This window comes from Ambystoma mexicanum, chromosome 7p (genome assembly GCF_040938575.1).
Source record: "Ambystoma mexicanum isolate Mex_15411 chromosome 7p, UKY_AmexF1_1, whole genome shotgun sequence".
Lineage (NCBI taxonomy): Eukaryota > Metazoa > Chordata > Amphibia > Caudata > Ambystomatidae > Ambystoma > Ambystoma mexicanum.
Window position 1 is genome coordinate 188,988,197 of NC_090939.1, and position 15,077 is coordinate 189,003,273.

Here is a 15,077-nt window from a genome sequence, read left to right on the forward strand (position 1 = left end):
GAGATCGTGCTATGCCTGCTCAGAGCGTCTGCCGCCGCATTGTCCTCTCCGGCCAGATGAACTGACGAGAGTGAAATTCCTTGCTGGATTGCCCAGAACCAGCATTGCCTCTCTGCAAAACAGGAGTGACCCTACCCCTCCTCTTTTTTGTTGAGGTAATGCATGGCCACTGTGTTGTCCGTCATGATCAGGGCACTCTTACCCCGCACAGACGGCAGAAAAGCCTTCAGGGCCAGCAATTGGCCCTCAGCCCTAACAGGTTGATGTGGAGTTTGGACTCCGATGGAGACCAACGACCGCTGACGGACAAGTCTTTGGCATGAGCTCCCCATCCTGTGAGGGAAGCTTCCGTCACTACAGTCACCTCCGGCCACGGTTGCCAAAAAGGCTCCCTTCATCAGGTTCCCCTCGTTGGCCCACCACAGAAGATCCTGGGAGACCGAGATTGGACTCTGAACAGTATCCGACCTCTTGCCTGAGAACTGCGACCACTGCATCTTGAGGACCCATTGCAGGGATCTCATCCTCAGCCTGGCCTCTGCAACCAGAAAAATGCATGATGCCATGATGCTGAGCAACCTTACGAATTCGAAAGCCGGGAGACTCTGGGCATGTTGAAACTTGTCCACCAACTGCACAATGTGATGAGCCCTTACATTGGGAGGCGAGCACTTCGCCAAGGACGTGTCCAACACAGCCACTATGTACTGGAGCTGTTGGGAAGGTGTCAGATGCGACTTCTTGAAATTGAGGGAGAAGCCCAGCTCTTGGAGGGAGTGGCAGGTGAGACCGAGGTGATCCAATGCTTGCTCGGAAGAATGCGCACAGATCAGCCAGTCTTCCAGGTAGGGATGGACGTGAATCCCCCCTAGCCTGAGATATGCTGCCACCACCACTATTAGCTTGGTGAAGACCCTCGGGCGGAGGTCAATCCGAATGGTAGGAACTGAAACTGAAAGTGCGAGTCGCCAGCCGCAAATCTCGGTACTTTCTGTGCTTGTGATGAATCGGCACATAAAAGTAAGCATCCTGTAGGTCCAGAGACACCAACCAATCTTGCAGTTGAAGGGCCTGGAGGACTTGAGAAAGAGTGACCATCTTGATCTCGTCCTTCCTGAGAAGTTGGTACAACCAACACAAATCCAGGATGGGTCTCAATCCCCCGTCTTTCTTTGGAATAAAAAAATATGGGGAATACCATCCCTTGTTCCTCTCCGCTACAAGCACCAGTTCTATCCCACCTTTCTCTAGCAGGGTCAAGATTTCCTGCACAAGGAGCTGATCTGGAAGCTTCAAAAAGATTCCCTGGTGTATTGTGAGGCAGCTGTAGGAAGAGAAGGCAGTAGCCGTGTTCTATTGTATCCAGACCCCACGCATCCAAAGTAATAGCTCGCCATTCTTTGAGATGCTGAGACAGTCTGCCTCCAACCGGTGAACCATGTTACATGGCCTCATGACTGTTTTGGAGCGACTGCGGCAGTGCCTGAAGGCAAAGAGGCAGCTGTCTGAGCGGCTTTGACACCTCCATTTCCCCAACCATCACGGGTACTTTTACGCAGACCCCTTTGACTGGCGGCTCCTCTCGTTCTACCAAAGGAGGAGTAGTAACGAAAATAACCTCCCCTCCACTACTGTCCCCTAGGACATAAAAGGCGGAGGTTGATGCACAGCTGCGCTTAAACATTTCGCCGCAGCTTTTGAGGTCTGAAACCTCTCAAGGCTATCGTCAGCCTTGCTGCCAACCAAATGCACGCCATCAAAGGGCATGTTCAAAAGACAGGCTTGAACATCTGGAGTAAAACCAGAGTTCCGCAACCACGCAAGTCTGCGTATAACGGTGCACGCAGCCATCGACTGGCTAACAGTGTCAGCCGTGTCCAAACCCGACTGAAGGGATTCACACATGGCATCCTTGTCATCTTGCATGAGAGCAAGGAACCCATCCCTTTCTTCCCCTTTGGGAATATGCTCAGCCGCACACAACACAATTCCACAGAGTTTGTGAAAATCTTGCCAAGGCACAAGTGGAGTTGGCTGATTTCAGCGCCATACTCCCTGCAGAAAACACCTTGCACGCCCAACCGTCGAAGCATTTGTTGTCCCTATCAGGAGGGATGGTAGGGTACGCCGCCTGCCTCGAGGTGGCCGTAGCCGCCTGAATCACCAAACTCTCGGAAGTGGGGTGAGATGAAACATAGCTGGGGTCGCTACCGGAAGGGCAGTATTTTTTATTTAACGATTTGTTAACTGCCGGAAGAGATTCTGGGGTCTGCCAAGCAGCCGTCACCCTTTTCTGCAAGGTCAAATGAAAAGGTAACACCGGGTCAGAGGACGGACCTTGATCCAGAATATCCGTCAAGTCGTCCTGAACAAAGGCTACAGGAGGCGTGGACCATCCGAGATATTCTGTGACTCTAGCCATCAGTCTCCTGTAGGACGACTCAGCAGGAGCCCCAGGCCTGCCAAACTCCACCTCAGGAGAAGTGTCCAAGCCACTGGCATCATGAAGAGATTGCCTTAATTCTTCCAATTGACTATCCCCAGAAAAGGCAGGAGCCACCTCAGGCTCAACAGGGTCAAAATCTAAATCTGCCCTCTCCTCCTCCTCATAGATGTCATCCAGAGGGAGGTAAACGTCCTATCTCAGGACAGCCGAGGGTCTGGAGTCCTTAACAGGCCTTACAAACTTGGAAGTAGCTTTCCTTAAAGGATCCACAATACCAGGGATCTCTGGCAGCAAATCCCGGCCAAAAGTTCCCGAAGGCGTCGAGGGCGCCGAAGGCTTCGGCGTCGAGGGCGCTGACGGTTTTGGTGTCGACAACGGAGCTGAGGGCTGGTACGAATGCAAAGCTTTGACGTACTTATCCGACAGACATGGCACCGAAGGAGTCGGTTCCGACCTCGAGTCCTTAGCAGGTTTCTGCGGTCTCGCTGGGGACGAGGACCGAGACCTGGAAGCAAGTCTCTTGCGACCATCCTGAGGCTTGTCCGAACGGGACCTCGAAGGTTCCCAAAGAGGATTGCGCAAAGGACCCGAGCCCGAAGGCGCACGAGCCACTGATCGAGACCGTTCCTTGCCGCCTTCATCAGTGAACCATGAGGCAGCCTACAGGAATCAGAAGCATTTCCATTATCTCAATGTGCAGATGACCTGTAGCCCAGACCTGACTATCAGCCACTGCTGCGCTCGCTACCCAGGATCCACCCACGACTCCATGGTGCTGCGCAACAGCAAGATGAAACATCAGGGTAATTCAAAAGTAACAAGAATAGAAATTCTTTTGTTCCGTAACCGTTACGTCAACAATGTTGTATTACAATACAAACGGTTCTTAGGAGAAATAATAATACAGGCTCATATCTTAAGGCATTGCCTTGGGTGAATGCAGGTGGGGAAAACAACTGTTACTGTCTAACCCTGTTAGAAGAACACCCTGTCCCTACATAGGGGTGCCTGTCCCTAGTCAGCGTAGGGTGCAACACCTATCTAATAGGGATAGGATAGGAGAGAAACTGTCCCTCAGTTAACCAAATGTGTGAATACCCCAACCTGCATTGGTGCTTATTTGGCAAAATAAACATTTTCTAAAATAGAGCAACCAACAAAACAACACACAACTCCTGTTTCCTGGTGCGACAGGGTAGGTTATTAGATCGCTGTCAAACACAGCTAAAATAGCTTGCATGAGCATTTAAATAACCATGGGATTTTCTGTCCGTATTTTATTCACCCTAAGGAAATTTAATTTAACCTCATGCTGGAGTGGTGGATGTTATTAACATCTAAAAGGGGCAACACATTTTGTACATCATTAACCGTTTTAATAGAACACTATAAAAGGCTCACAGCGTGTGAGTAATAGACTTGTGTCGCATTTCTTGTGGGATATCACCCTTCATTGTTGAGGGTATCTGAGACCACCCATGACCAATAGGGTCGACCGGTTTCGATCGAATAGGGGAATTCAGACCATCGTCTTCAGAACCATCTAATCTATTGCGCAGTAAGTCTGTCTTCCAACCATGCCCAGGTGTAAGGGCAAGAGGTGGATAGGCTGCTCCGTCACCTGCAAGTGAGACAAAAACAGATACAACAAAGTAGGGTGTAAGTAAACCCAGTTGCTATCTCAGAATGCAACAGCCAAGTATGTCAATCAAAAGAGAATGGGGGAATTTTCTTTTAGATGCAATGAATCAATGGGGAGGGCATAACAATTACGCAGGCCACTAGGTGTGTGGCACCCACAACTCCATGGTGCTGCGCAACAGCACACCTCCAGCCTACATGGAGTGGCACCGAGCTCAACGCACATGGATAGTGGGCGAGTACAAATCCTGCGTGAAATGCATGCCAAAGTACACAAAATGTAGGGGGCGGAGCAGACCCACAGGAAATCCTTGCATGCCACCAGGAGACACAGCCAGCACTATCACAGCACCAGTTCCACGTTTGTGTGGCACAGAATGACACCTGCACACAGCCACCACACCTAAACTCACAGAAGGTGATGGGCACACACTTGTGAAATCACCATACCAAATAGGACCACAATGCACCTTGGCTGTGTTGCTTCTCACCCTGACACCCAAGAGCAACCTCACCCAGGGCACCACAGAGGAATGCTAAGTGAGATGAATGCAATTCACATCCACAAAACCACTGTAGATGATCTGGAAAATACACAACCATGAACATCCCTGAGAGAGTGACCCCTGAATGGCCATTTACATGCATGCAAAAATGTAAAATGTTGTACCATGTAGCTAACAGCACACCAGCCACTGACACAACCAAAACCCAATACAAATGAACATTGGCGGTGAACAGACAGACATGACGGCAGCCTCACCCTAACGTAATGGATGCATCAGTATGCCAATCCAACCCAGGAGGTGGTGCATGTACAGAATTGACTACAACGGACATGGCACACATTGCAAAGCAAACCCAGGGCACATGAAGACACCATAATTAAAGGACAGGTGGTAACATGACGATACTTGTTGAGCATGAGTGTTCCACGCAATTCTATACACATAGCTCATCATCCGCTGCTGCAAGTCCATTAACACCAAGTGCAGGCAAATGTAACCTGCCACAGAACACATCACTCAGTGACACAGGCTGCATGCACGGATCAGATCATGCATGTCCCTAAAGATGATGGATGTAAACCAATCAGGCAATCACATTGCATGTACCCGTTGCACACTTAGATGACCACAGTGCATAGTGTATTGACGCGTATTCCTTGCACACCCAGTGAAGCAACCTAGGCTTCATGTACACATTTCATCCCATGCAGGCGATTCCAGATACCTGCAGCTCACATGGCTGATAACCCCTGTGCAGAATCCACAAACTCCGGCAGAGCTGACATAACAATGCCCACAGTCGTACCCGCACGTGTGTGGAACAGACATTTGGTTTGTTGAAGGCATGTTTCCGGTGCCTAGACCGTACCGGTGGGGCACAGATGTATGCGCCAGATAAAGTCGGAAAGATTGTACTCACCGGTGCCATGCTGCACAACATCTGCTGCCGTAGGCATGTGCCACTTCCCCCTGATGTTGACGTGCAACACCCAGGGGATGGGAGTGATGATGACCATTTGCCAGTTGCTGAGGCTAATACACACAGGGATGGGGTGAGGGAGGGGAGGTCGGCCAGACAGGCATTTATTGACAATATTTTTTGATTTGGTGGATGGGGGCATGTCACAAAGAGCACTTGTAAAATAAACAGTACTTTAGCACAATCATGAATGTCCAAGCTTTCTGTCATGTTTCAATGGGCTTTAATTAGCGTGGAACACAGCCCCTCTCCCCACCAACTCCCAAGCACACATGCCCCACTCCCCCACAAACTCCCCAGCACACATGGTCCCCTTTCCTACAAACTCCCCAGCATACATATCCCCCTGTCCCCCAACTCCCCAGCACACATACCCCCGTCCCCAACACAGTGCATATGGGTCCATGTGCCAGGCCCTCAGGCCAACAGTGCATTGTCCATCTAAGAAGGATGTTGTCGCTTTCCATGTCCTCTGCCTTTGGGTGAGCGTTGTTGTGAATGCTGCAGTGAACGACACCTGCGTGACTTCTGTAGGGAGCCCTCGGTTGGGATTGTTGAGGTGGGTGGCAGTGATGCAGCCCACTGCAGCTGCTGCAAGCCCCTGTGGCTTGGGGACTTGGGGGCATTGAGGTGGTGAGCCCCTGGTGCGGTGGGGTGTGTCCTCCACCATGGCATATCCTGCCGTGCCCTTCGCGGGGTGTTGGTGCTGGTGGAGGCTTGTCTGGGCAGACATTGAGGTGGCTTGCCTTCTTTATTACTGCAGGACGCTATTTGCCTTAACGCCTGGTCCGGATACACGTGCCCGACATCTCGTGATGGGGCATTGTTTGCGCCACAACTCTCTGCGTTATACCACTCAGCGATGTATGCACCCGGATACCGCCAAACTCGTGATGATCTTGTGCGTCGGCAAGAAACATGTGCGCATAATAGTTGAAGCACCCAGCGAGTAAATAGGAGATTCCTAAAGAAAAGGTTTTGCAAGGACCTGGCACTGGGGAACGGGTAAGGATGCACACAAGTGAATCTGGTCATAGCCCAAACACTGCAGACTAAAGATCCTGACAGAGCTCAGAAGGATGAAGGCATAATAAAAGGCAAGGAATGGCTCTTCACCTGTAAAGAGTTGCTCCAGGTGGGTTGGAAAGCATCAATGCTACAGTTGGTGGGACTGGTGGTTCAGCTTGATGGTAAAATTGTCATTTCCATGCACATGGAGGCTCCAAAAGCCTTTTTATAGGGCAGCAATAGGGCTTGTGAGTACTCTCACATCTACTCCCCAGAGGTCTTCTGTTCAGGTGGCCAGGGAAGGGCCATCACTTTAGGATCCCCACCCTGGGATGGACTAGCGAGGGAGGGAGAGAGTAGCAGAGGGCAAGACATGGTATCCCCCATTTCAGGACAGTGACATTATTCACCCTCCCTCGGCTTTAATAGGATATTGATTCACCTGAAGTGAAGACCAGTACTGGGAAGAAGAAGATCACCACACGAGTAAGTTACCAGTAGAAAGTACTGGGATGAAGAAGACGGAGCCTAAGAGTTGCAGATCACAAGGTCAGACACGTCCCAATAATTGGCCAGATTGGAGTCAGGTAAATAAGGAAGGGGGTGCACACCTGAAAGCCAGGTGTATGTAAAAGAGAGACCTGAGGGAGACAGAGACAAGAAGAAAGGGGAGAGGGAGAAGCAAGCACTACAGTCCGGAGGAGCACAGGACGCTAAGATGCTGAAAGGAGACATTGCCAGGTGGAGTGTCAATGCTTGGTAAGGGAGTTGTGTCTCCAAGGTGCTGGAGTGTGAGAGGGAATGGAGCAGTTGAGTGGTGGCCCCCTTTGCTGTGCTTAACGAGTGCTTACCCCCCTGGGAGGCAACGTCTTCCGGGGGCATGTGAGGGACTGACGGTAAGACCCTGACCCCAAGTATAAAGAAGCTGTTGAACAGAGAAGAGAACGCGCAGCCGGTAAGTTTCACAGAACTGCATTGAAACCCAGGACGCATATAAAAGCAAATACAATTATACAATTAAATGTATTGCATTGTATCGGGATAGTGGCGTGCAGCCGGGACATTATCAAAGGTCTCCGATGGAACACAATTGAAAAGGTTTAAAGTTTCAAACGCCACTATAGTGAAAGAAGCAATGTTGCTGGGAAATAGAACGCTAGTAGAGTAAATGCGCAGCCGATGAGAGCTAGCGAAGTGGGAGCAAAATGTAGAAGACGCTCCTTTAACGTTCTTACACTAGACAGCCAATGAAGAATATTAGAGGAACAGAAAGCCAAAAAAGTTACTAAACTAATTGAGATGGCAGTATTTCGAGGGGATTGGGTCCTACGACGTATTCCATATCTATGACAGTACTCACCGCAGCTCTGCTCTGCTGCGGTGATTACTGTTATAGCTATGCAATACGTTGTCGGACCATCCCATCGAAAGATCGTTACCAGGTAAGAGAGTAACTTGTTCTTCCTAACTTAAAGGAAAAGAATGGAAAAGAGGAGACTGAGGGGTGCTCTGGCGTTCGGAGAAGCCGATGAAAGACCTAGTGTTCTTAGAGCCCCAAAATCTAGTTATGTGGAGTCTGTCATAATTACTGATCTTGCATTCGCCCATAGGAATGAGCTACTGTTGGCAGAAGCTTTGCTGCAGGTTTTACCCAAACCAGAGGGTCGAGAAAAGGGTGTGCCATTTGTTTTCTTGGAATATGGGTTCCTGTATAGGGGAGACACCACAGCAGAGGGGGTAACAATAACCCAATTGGTTGTTCCAAGAACCCACAAGCAGGTAGTTCTTAAAATAGCCCATTCACATCTAACGGGAGGACACTTGGGTTAGCCTAAAACCCAGGCACAAACAAGTTCCAAATTCTAGTGGCCGGGAATCCATGCAGATATTAAGAATGTTGTTCAAGCATGTAAAATTTGTCAGACAACCAGTGCCCACATACCACCTCCAGATTCATTAAATCTATTACTCCTTATTGAAGTCCCCTTCTCAAGGGCTGACGTACATAAGGTGCTTGCATCCTGCACCCCTCTCTTTTTTTCTCTGCACCTGGGAGCCCTGCTATCCCCCTGGCCACACTTTCCCCCCAGATGGTGCCTTGATCTTCAGACCAGTGTCCATTGGAGGATGCTTATGCTTTATGCAAAACTTAAGGTGCCATTACCCAATACCGTATACGAACTTGTTGGAAATAATATTGAGCACTCAGGCTTCCTAATTAATTTCTGCAACTTGTGTGAAATAATTCTCCACAATGTTGACTCCGATTTAGAAAAAATAATCACTAATCCAACGAAAACTAAAAAGAAATTGATGGAATATGACTGGTGCCTCACTACTGATTGTTTTCACTCCTATAGTTCCATGAACTATCTCTCACATGAACATAAGAAAAGAGGGTCTCTCAGATTCTCACTATCTTCCCAAACAGTATCCATCAATCCTTCTTGTTAAGATTGCGCTGGAACATCCTTCCTACTTTGGACATTAAACTGCGTAGAAAACAAATCAAGGTGGAAGATAGTCTCTGCAGAATTTGTCAGTCAGTCCCTGAAACGGCTAAACATCTTGTCCTATTCTGTACACAACCCAACACTCTAAGAGACTCTTTGCTGAGTCCACTGAAGGTTTTTTACTTGGGTCTACCTGTTGCTCTGGTATGGCAACGCTCTTTATGTATCCAAAACACACAAGAGAGATTGGCATTTTCTGGCTTTATCTTCAATTAGATTGCACTAGATAAACTGTATGCTCACAAACTTGTATAGGTCACCTCTGCTATTTGCTGTTTGATTTGTTTTCTTCTTCTTTTCTCTGCTGATCTACTTTCTTTTTTTTAAATTAAGTGATTGTTCTCTTTTTATATGAAGACTGTTATATGGTTGATACCTATTCTGCTTTGTTAATTATTTATACTATGTATAAATTATATGTATGTATATATTGTAAACCTTTTATTTTTTCTTTGTTTCCTTTTTTTCCTTTTGTGAAGGTTTAATAAAACCATGTACAATAAAAACTAAAAAATGACCCACCTCTTCAACTGCCTAAGGTACATGCACTGTGTGTGGGCTTCACCCAGGCCGCTGGCTGGTTTCCCGGTACCATCCTGCTCTGGTTGTCGTTCCACAATCATTGGTCCCCCTATCTCAGTGAGATGTCACATAATGGTGTTTTACATCTCTGCACCCTCCATTTGTAACTCCATGTGGGCTTGTGACCCCCCCAACATTCATGCTTCATCACACAATGCAGCGGCTGATACACCCTCCTCCCGAAAGAACTTGGCTCCTGGTTCCTTGCACCCTATGGATCGCGCGAGTGATGGCTGAACATTTTCTACTGCCTCCTCCGCTAACACCTGAACCTTGCATTGTGCTACGTTTAAATTAGAATCTAGGTGGTTGTGCCTTTTACCTCACTGCATCCAATTTGCATTGCATTGTATGGTTTAAAAATCATTTTTGAGGGGGTACTTTTTTTTTAACATCTTGCACCCTTTCGTTTTTTTCCATGCACTGCACTCATTGTGATCCTTTTTGCATTCATTCCTGGCACTCCCTCCTAATGCTCTGCAGTTGTGCCCTCCTGTCTACTAGGCCTCCTAGAGATTGGCCAGGACTGTGTAGTGCAGAACCCAGTTTCTACTTTCCTCTTTGCTGCCTCTTTTGTTCTTTGTGCCTAGTGTGCCTCTCCTGCCACCCCCGCCCCTCCTACTAGATGTCTCATGCACTTATCTCCATCAAAAACACTGTCAGGCATACATGATGGACTAATTGCCTTGTTTGTCCTACCCTATCCTCCCCTCCCCCCTCTCTCCTTGTTTATGTATATCTCTTGCATTATTGAAACAACCGTCAGCCACATACAATAATTATGTCTTCGGTTGCAATCAGTTTGTATTGTATTGCTCTTTGTTCTATGTTGTACCTCCAAATTCATAGCACTTGCCCATTTGAACACCTATGGTTAAAGCCCAAGAGCAGCAAAAGACCTCCTATAACAAAGTAGCACTACATGCTTTCTCTGTAGGACAAAAGGTGCTAGTGCTACCTATATCGGATAACAAATTGGTCTCCAAATGGCATGGACCTTATTTTATTTTAATTTGAATTGTTCATTTATAATGCGGTTTCTAAGCGCAGGACCGGGATTCAAACCTATGTTGCGCAGCCTTGTCTTGCTTCCAAGACAAAAGTTTTGCCCCTGAGCTATACTTCCTACCCTATGAGGTAATAGAGCAAATGGGTCCATAGAATTCCAAAATCTCACAGCCAGTCCGTCGGCAAAAGCCCCAAATTTACCATGTAAATCTTTTAAAAGAGTGGAATGAAAATCCAACAGAATCCAACGCTACCATATTATCCTGTCTAATACCTGAAGCTGAAGAAGGCACAACTTCAATTCCCACTAATCTCACAAATATTCAGAAACAAAATCTTTCAGATCTTGTGAGTCAATTTCCCGATGTATTCTGTGAGGAAACTGGAAGGGTGAAAGGCACATACCACAATATTCGTACTCCTGTGAGTAAAGTAACACATTTTAATCCATATATACTACCAGAATCCCGAAAAGACATGATCATAAAAGAGGTGGAATAGATGCTTAAGGCTAACACAATCAAACATTCAACCAGCCCCTGGTCATCTCCCATCGTGTACTGACGAAACCTGATGGGAGCTGGAGATTTTGCATTGACTTTAGAAAAGTCAAGTGCATCCAATTTGATCATTAGATTAGGTAATGCAGTGTACTTGTCAACACTGGACCTTATAAAAGGGTATTGGCAGGTTCCACTTTTCGGGCCTGACAAAGAAAAAAACTGCATTTTCCACCCCTACATGATTGTTCCATTTTAAAGTTTTAACATTTAGTCTCCATGGTGCTCCTGCAAAGTTCAAGAGACTTATGGATCGAATTTTACAACCTTACTCTGAATTATGCGGAGCATACATTGATGACATCATGATGTATAGTAGGACATGGGAAGACTTTCTATTCCACTTGTATACTGTGTGAGAAACCAAAGGGTGTCTCAGCTGTTAGTCCTGGGGGATATCCCTCTCAGGTGGCCAGCGCACAGCCATAGCCTTTGGATCCAGACCCTGGGGGTGGACCAGTGCGGGAGGATCACCTGGATGAGGGGTCTTCAGGGGTTGGGGGGTGAGGCAACCAATGGTGTTATGTTATTTTTCATGTATATCGCGCCTTATATGCCATTGGTATGGTCTGAAGGCGCTGGTAGGTTGAACGCCCTTGGGAACCGAAGTTCGGGTCAGTAGAGAGAGTAGAGAGAGTCCAAAGGTGCGTGTGCGCACCAGGTATGTGTGCAGCTGGTGCGGAATTCGTGTGGTAGCTGCTTCTTAGCGGTAGGTGTGGTGGTTGAGAGATCAGGAGTATGTTCACACTCTGGCAGGATTTATCCAGACCGAGTGTGGCTAATTAGGCCTGAGTGTTTACTTAGAGTGATGGGGAGTGAGCGGGAGATGTTGATATGAGAACAGTTATACCGAATGATGTCATAGTATCTCTGTGTTCTAGTTGAGTGGTGGTGTAAAGAAGAGAGTAAGCGTAGGGTGTGGTATGATATATGCTCTTTCAAATGTTCCCTGCATTCCAAAGCATATTATGTACGTAATGCAATTCTATGCGATCAGGTCCGTTCTATGCATTTTTAATCATTTCAGGCGTTCAAGATTGCCCTACAGACTCCTGTCTGCTCGACACACTCATGCACTTTAGTCCACCTTGCGTGCTCTAGTCTATCCCTCATTCTCCAGTGTGCCCCATTCCATACGCATGCGCTCCTGTCTTCCTCGCGCATCCACTCCTGTCTACCCCGCGCATGTACTTCTGTCTGCCTACGCACTCATCCGCTCTGTATACTCATCCGCTCTGTCCGCTCATCCGCTCTGTGCGCTCATCCGCTCTGTGCGCTCATCCGCTCTGTGCGCTCATCCGCTCTGTGCGCTCATCCGCTCTGTATGCTCATCCGATCTACACGCTCATCGATCTACACACTCATCCGATCCACATACTCATCCGCTCAACATACTACTCGTCCGCTCTACGTACTACTCATCCGCTCTACGTACTACACCACCGCTCTATGTACTCATCCGTTCAACACACTCATCCGCACTACATACCCATCCACTCCATACACTCATCATTCCATGCGTTCATCCGCTCCACACACTCATCCGCTCCACACACTCATCCGCTCCACATACACTCATCCGCTCCAAATACACTCATCCGCTACACACACTCGTCCGCTTCACATACACTTGTCCACTCCACATACACTCGTCCGCTCCACACACTCGACTGCTCCACACACTCGTCCGCTCCACACACTCGTCCAGTCTACACACTCGTCCAGTCTACACACTCGTCCAATCTACACACTCATCCAATCTACACACTCATCCAATCTACACACTCATCCAATCTACACGCTCCTCCGGTCCACACACTCATCCGGTCCATACACTCATCGGCTCAACATACTACTCGTCCGCTTGACATACTACTCGTCCGCTCTACCCACTCATCCGTTCCACACACTCATCCGTTCTACGAATTTATCCGCTCCACACACTCACCCGCTCCACACACTCAACGGCACCACACACTCAACGGCACCACACTCTCATCTGCTCCATCTACTCGTCCACTCTACGTACTCGTCCGCTCTCCGTACACGTCCGTTCCACACACTCATCCGCTCTATGTATTTATCCGCTCCACACACTCATCCGCTCCACACACTCATCCGCACCACACACTCATCCGCACCACACACTCGTCCGCTCTACGTACACGTCCGCTCTACACACTTATCTGCTCTACGTATTTATCCGCTCTCCACACTCATCCGTTCTCCACACTCATCCGCTCTCCACACTCATCCGCTCTCCACACTCATCCGCTCTACACGTTCATCCGCTCTACACGTTCATCCGCTCTACACGTTCATCCGCTCTACACGTTCAGCTGCTGTCCACACTCAGCCACTCTCCACACTCAGCCACTCTCCACACTCATCCGCTCATTACAGAAACCATACCAAAACCACTCCCCAGCACTGGACAGACCATTACCTCATTGACTTCACCTTATCTCTTAATAGAGAAGTCAACAAAGGAAAAATCATGGCACCACCACTACCCACTAGAGCAAAAAAAAACATAACCCCAGACAACCTCCTACCACTACTACTGCCAACCCTCAATGCTCTCCCCGACAATCTAAAACCAGAACTCCTAGTAGAAAACTATAACAATACCATAAAAAAAGGACTAGACATCATTGCCCCTCTAAAACTGCAAAAAAGCAAACAACAAGCCCATCTGAACACCTGGTTCACCCCACATCTGAAAGAACTTAGACTGCACAAAAGGAAACTTGAAAGCCAATGGCACAACTCCCCTACTGAAGAGAACAAATCACAACTCAAACTTTGTGCAAACAACTACAAAAAAGAAATTCTACTCACAAAAAAGAAACTATTCAATGAAAGAATCGAAAAATCGAGCTCCAACACCAGAGAACTATTTGCTATACTAAGGGAATTAGAATCCCCTATACCCCCACCAGACAATATAATTAAGGATAAAGCATGGTGCACCAGCGTCCAAAACGCCCTAACTAATAAAATCAAAAGTCTCCAAACCAAAATCGCTCTGAAAAAAGACTCTCTCACCACCAATGAAGCATCTCCCAGCAACCACGACAAAACAGCCAACCGTCCAGGCCATAATCTCTTCAGATTTACCAAAATATCTATCCCAGAAACAGAAAAAATTATAGCCTCACTTAAACCATCTAACTGCAAAGGCGACAACTGCCCTCCCCAAATAATCAAGGATGCTGCTAGGGATCCAGCCCCCTTCATAACCAAGCTGATCAACGCATCCTTCTCCTCCAACACCATACCAAGCAACCTCAAAGAATCTTGGGTCCTGCCTCTCCTCAAGAAGCAAACCCTAGACCCCGCCATTCCCACCAATTACAGGCCCATCACCACGGTGCCATTCCTGTTAAAGATAATAGATAGAGTAGCATACCTGCAGATTCAGCAATATCTTGAAACTCACAAACTACTAGGCACCCACCAATCAGGCTTCAGACCGAAGCACGGCACCGAGACAGCCTTAATCGATCTTAAAACCCAGATCAATGAGATTAACGACAAAGGGAACACTGCCATGTTACTACTCCTCGACCTGTCGGCAGCATTTGACCTGGTGGATCACGCAGTCCTGTGCGAACACCTGGCCTCAGCAGCCCACTTCTCGAAAGAGGCCATAGCCTGGATCCAATCATTCCTGGACAACCGAACTATGAGGGTCTTCTCCACCCTATCCTCAGCAGACCCCATTAAAATAACCTGTGGGGTGCCCCAAGGCTCCTGCGTCTCTCCCACCCTCTACAACATCTTTACCAAGCCCCTATTTGACAAGTTGGACAGACTGGGTGTCTCATA

General features: G+C 47.9%; 1 long non-coding RNA gene across 1 annotated transcript in view; it reads right to left on the reverse strand.

The window, feature by feature from the left end:
• Positions 1–3,800: 3,800 nt before the first annotated feature.
• The window catches only part of LOC138526539 (uncharacterized), a 204,266-nt gene continuing 192,989 nt past the window's right edge, over positions 3,801–15,077 (reverse strand). Inside the window, exon 5 of the long non-coding RNA XR_011283614.1 lies at positions 3,801–4,067. This is a non-coding gene — a long non-coding RNA (uncharacterized lncRNA). The remainder of the gene's footprint in view (positions 4,068–15,077) is intronic.